Source organism: Lolium perenne, chromosome 7, assembly GCF_019359855.2.
Source record: "Lolium perenne isolate Kyuss_39 chromosome 7, Kyuss_2.0, whole genome shotgun sequence".
In the NCBI taxonomy this organism is placed as follows: domain Eukaryota; kingdom Viridiplantae; phylum Streptophyta; class Magnoliopsida; order Poales; family Poaceae; genus Lolium; species Lolium perenne.
In genome coordinates this window covers 330152234-330157787 of record NC_067250.2, presented here as the reverse complement: position 1 = coordinate 330157787, position 5554 = coordinate 330152234, and positions in this window count along the sequence as shown.

Here is a 5554-nt window from a genome sequence, read left to right as displayed (position 1 = left end):
AGGACCGATGCATAGCTATCGGCTCATTACGTGTTGGCAAAGGGGACGACTCGGCAAGGTCAGCAGAAAAGGAAATCGGCTAAATTAAGCTCGGAGGAAATCAGCAAAATCAAATTGGGGAGAGATCTTCATTGATAGGCGAGATTTCTTACATAAAAGCTGACTATTATCAAAAGGAAGTGCTGGGGGGTACATTGCCCCATCTACTGCTATTGGCCCTATACTGGAGATCCTATCTACGGGCCGTCGTCACCCTCGTCATCGCCGTCGTCACCGCTGTCGGCGCTCCCGGCGGGCCCGTCGTCGCTGCTCCAATGGCCGCCGATTGGGCCCCCATTATCCTCGTCCTCCTCATCAGCGTCGCCATCATCGCTGTCGAAGTCGCTAAGGTTCCCCGGCCAGGGGCAGAACCGTTTGGCCGGCGGTTCGTCCGAGGAGGAGTTGTCCTCCGACTCTCCTGCCTCTTCTGCTTCCTCGTCGGAGGAGAGGACTGCCTCCCATGGGAAGAGGTCGTCGTCGCTCGCCGGTACCAGCTCTCCGTCGACGAGGAACTGGAGGTCCTCCTCCCCTTCGGTGAGAGGTTCGTCGTCTTCCGATTCGAGGGAGAAGTCCCAGTCCCGCGCGTCCCAATACTCTGGGGCGCGGGCCTCGTAGATGGCCATCAGATTGACCTCCTGCTCAAGCTCGCTGGAGGAGGAGGACTGGAAGGATAGGCTGGAAGAGGAAGAGGAGTCCATGGCGGCCGAGAAGGGTTTCTGTTTGCCGATGGCTACTGCGGGACAGGAGGATGAAGAAGCAAACCGCTCGACGCGGTTAAAAATAAAAGGGGACGGGGAAGTTTAATGCTGTGGTGATTTCCGAGGAGGTGGTGCTAAAACTGTCAAATCGTGCAGAGAAGGTGGGAAGGTAAATTGTCATGATGAAAGCTGCTGCGACGGTTTTGCTCTGTCACGACATGACCCGACGAAAGGAAAGCATAATGATTTTGGAAATGTCATTTCCAAAACCAGGGGGGCATGTGTTATCACCAGAATTTGACCAAGTCAGAGGTGGGCCGTGATCAGGAAGGACTTGAAGATCATATATTGAAGAATATACGTGAATCGGCCTTGTATATCAAGTTTGGGCTAGTTTGCCCTTGTATCTGTAACATAGTAGGATACGTGTCGATATAGTTAGAGTTGGGCCCGTGCCCGGATGGGGCTATTCCCACGTTAGAAAGTCCCCTGGACTATAAATATGTATCTAGGGTTTATGGAATAAACAACAACCAACGTTCACCCAACAAATCAATCTCGGCGCATCGCCAACTCCTTCAACTCGAGGGTTTCTACCGGTAAGCGACATGCTGCCTAGATCGCATCTTGCGATCTAGGCAGCACAAGCCCCATGTTGTTCATGCGTTGCTCGTACTGAAGCATTTTTGATGGCGAGCAACGTAGTTATCATAGATGTGTTAGGGTTAGCATAGTTCTTCGTATCGTATGCTTGCGTAGTGCAACCCCTAGCATATCTCGCCGCCCTTACACCTATCTTAGGTGTAGGGGCGGCACCCCGCTTGATCATAGTTTAGTAGATTAGATCCGTTACGGTTGCTCCTTGATTCTTCAAGGATTAGTTTAATATCTGCAATAGTTAGGCCTTATAAGGGGCTGGAGGATCCAGCGGCACGTAGGGTGTCGTTCGCAAACCCTAGACAGGATGTTCCGAGGATCAACCTCGTGTTGGTTTTTAGGCCTTGTCTAGGGTAGGCTTACGATCACCGTGCGTGGCCGCGAGGCCCAATCCTGAGTAGGATGTTCCGATTATGCGGTGAAAACCCCAAATCGTCGTAGATCTTATCAGCTTTACCTTGATCAAGCAGGACCACCATATATTCGTGCACCTCGTACGAATCATGGGTGGATCGGCTCCCATGAGCCGATTCACAGGATAACCTGAGAGCCGATCGAGGCTCGTATTTAATGTTTACGTGTATGCCATGCAGGAAACTAAGCGAGGCATCTCCATCACCTTCCGACTGTATAGGTCAGGTGGCACGCCCTAGCATCAGCATCGGACGTGTGACCAGAAAGCTTTGCGGGCCGTCGCTCGGAGGGACCAGGGCCAGCCGAAGCCCTAAGTTGTTCCCGGCTCTACCGTGTTGATCGTCGCTGCCCGCCGGTGGGTTTTGACAGTCAACAGGGAGAGAGACACGCTCCGCTGTTGCATATGAACACGTATGTTCTTAGCTTTATTCTTAATGTTCATGGCGAAGGATGAAACTGCTTCGTTAATTGTTATATGGTCGGAAACAGAAAATGCTACATGTGGTAATTGGTATAATGTCTTGAATAATTTGATACTTGGCAATTGTTGTGCTCATATAGATCATGTTTAAGCTTTTGCATCATGTACTTTGCACCTATTAGTGAAGAAACACCGTAGAGCTTGTTGAAATTTGGTTTGCATGATTGGTCTCTCTAAGTCTAGATATTTTCTGGTGAGGGTTTGAACAACAAGGAAAACAGTGTAGAGTCTTATAATGCTTGCAATATGTTCTTATGTAAGTTTTCTTGTGCGGTTCATACTTGAGTTTGCTTCAAACAACCTTGCTAGCCTAAGCCTTGTATTGAGAGGGATTACTTCTCGTGCATCCAAAATCCTTGAGCCAAAAACTATGCCATTTGTGTCCACCATACCTACCTACCACATGGTATTTTCCGCCATTCCAAAGTAAATTGCTTGAGTGCTACCTTTAAAATTTCATTCCTTTGTCTTTGCAATATATAGCTCATGGGAAAAATAGCTTAAAAACTATTGTGGTATTGAATATGTACTTATGTATCTTATTTCTTAATAAGTTGCTTGTTGAGCGATAACCATGTTCCTGGGGACGCCATCAACTATTTCTCTGTTGAATATCATGTGAGTTGCTATGCATGTTCGTCTTGTCTGAAGTAAGGGTGATATATCATGAGTTGAATGGTTTGAGTATGCATATTGTTAGAGAAGAACATTGGGCCGCTAATTAAAGCCATGATCCATGGTGGAAGTTTCAGTTTGGAAAACAATCCTCAATCTCTTATGAGAATATTATCTATTGTTGAATGCTTATGCATTAAAGAGGAGTATATTATCTGTTGTCTATGTTGTCCCGGTATGGATGTCTAAGTTGAGAATAATTAAAAGCGAGAAATCCAATGCGAGCTTTCTCCTTAGACCTTTGTACAGGCGGCATAGAGGTACCCCTTTGTGATACTTGGTTAAAACATATGTTATGCAATGATAATCCATGTAAATCCAAGCTAATTAGGACAAGGTGCGGGCACTATTGGTAATCTATGCATGAGGCTTGCAACTTATAAGATATCTTATACATAACACATATGCTTTATTACTACCGTTGACAAAATTGTTTCTATGTTTTCAAAATAAAAGCTCTAGCACAAATATAGTAATCCATTCTTCTCTCTACGAAGGGCCTTTCTTTTACTTTATGTTGAGTCAGTTTACCTACTTCCTTCCATCTTAGAAGCAAACACTTGTGTGAACGGTGCATTGATTCTTACATACTTGCTTATTTGCATTCATCATATTACTTTGCGTTGACAATTATCCATGAGATATACATGTTGAAGGTTGAAAGCAACTGCTGAAACTTGTATCTTCCTTTGTGTTGCTTCAATGCATTTACTTTGAATTTATTGCTTTATGAGTTAACTCTTATGCAAGACTTATTGATGCTTGTCTTGAAAGTACTATTCATGAAAAGTCGTTGCTATATGATTCAGTTGTTTACTCATTGTCTTTACCATTGCTTCGAATCGCTGCATTCATTACATATGCTTACAATAGTATTGATCAAGATTATGATAGCATGTCACTTCAGAAATTATCTTTGTTATTGTTTACCTACTCGAGGGCGAGTAGGAACTAAGCTTGGGGATGCTGATACGTCTCCAACGTATCTATAATTTCTGATGTTACATGCTTGTTTTATGACAATACCTACATGTTTTGTTCACACTTTATATCATTTTGATGCATTTTCCGGAACTAACCTATTAACGAGATGCCGCAGTGTCAGTTCCTGTTTTCTGCTGTTTTTGGTTTCAGAAATCTTAGTAAGGAAATATTCTCGGAATTGGACGAAATCAACGCCCAGAACCTTATTTTTCCCGGAAGCTTCCAGAACACCGAAGGAGGGCCAGAGGGGAGCCAGGAGGGCCCCACCCCACAAGGCGGCGCAGCCAAGGGGGTGGGCGTGCCGCCCTATGGTGTGGCCCCACCAGGGCCCCTCTGACGCCGCCCTTCCGCCTACTTAAGGACTCCGTCGCGAAAACCCTAACGGAATAAGCCACGAGACGAGAAACCTTCCAGAGCCGCCGCCATCACGAAACTCCAATTCGGGGGACAGAAGTCTCTGTTCCGGCACCCTGCCGGGACGGGGAATTTCCCCGGAAGCCATCTCCACCGCCATCTTCACCGCCATCTTCACCGCCATCTTCACCGCCATCGCTGTCTCCATGATGAGGAGGGAGAGAGCTTTGTATCACTGTCAATCTATGTGCTACTCTAGTGATGTTATTAAAGTAGTCTATTCCTCCTCCATGATGTAATGTTGACAGTGTGTGCATCATGTAGTACTTGGTATAAGCTATGATTGTGATCTCTTGTAGATTATGAAGTTAACTATTACTATGATAGTATTGATGCGATCTATTCCCCCTTTCATAGTCTATCGGTGACGGTGTGCATGCTATGTTAGTACTCGGTATAATTGCAATGGTCTATCATGCACTCTAAGGTTATTTAAATATGAACATCGAATGTTGTGGAGCTTGTTAACTCCGACATTGAGGTGCTCTTGTAGCCCTACACAATTAATGGTGTTTGTCATCCAACAAGAGAGTGTAGAGTGGTTTTATTATGTGATCAATGTTGAGAGTGTCCTCTAGTGAAAGTATGATCCCTAGGCCTTGTTTCCAAACATCGAATCTCCGTTTATTTACTGTTCTGTTGCATGTTTACTCACTGCCATATTGTATTCAGATTGTTATTACCACTCATATTCATCCATATTACTTGTATTTTACTATCTCTTCGCCGAACTAGTGCACCTATACATCTGACAAGTGTATTAGGTGTGTTGGGGACACAAGAGACTTCTTGTATCGTGATTGCAGGGTTGCTTGAGAGGGATATCTTTGACCTCTTCCTCCCTGAGTTCGATAAACCTTGGGTGATTCACTTAAGGGAAACTTGCTGCTGTTCTACAAACCTCTGCTCTTGGAGGCCCAACGGAATAGAAGCGTGCGTAGACATCAGTAGTTCACCCCTGGACAATGGGTCCATAGCAGTAGCTAGATGGTTGTCTTCTCCTCATGTGCTATCATTGTTAGATCTTGTGAGCTGCCTATCATGATCAAGATCATCTATTTGTAATGCTACATGTTGTGTTTGTTGGGATCCGATGAATATAGAATACTATGTCAAGTTGATCATCAATCTATCATATATGTGTTGTTTATGATCTTGTATGCTCTCCGTTTCTAGTAGAGGCTCTGGCCAA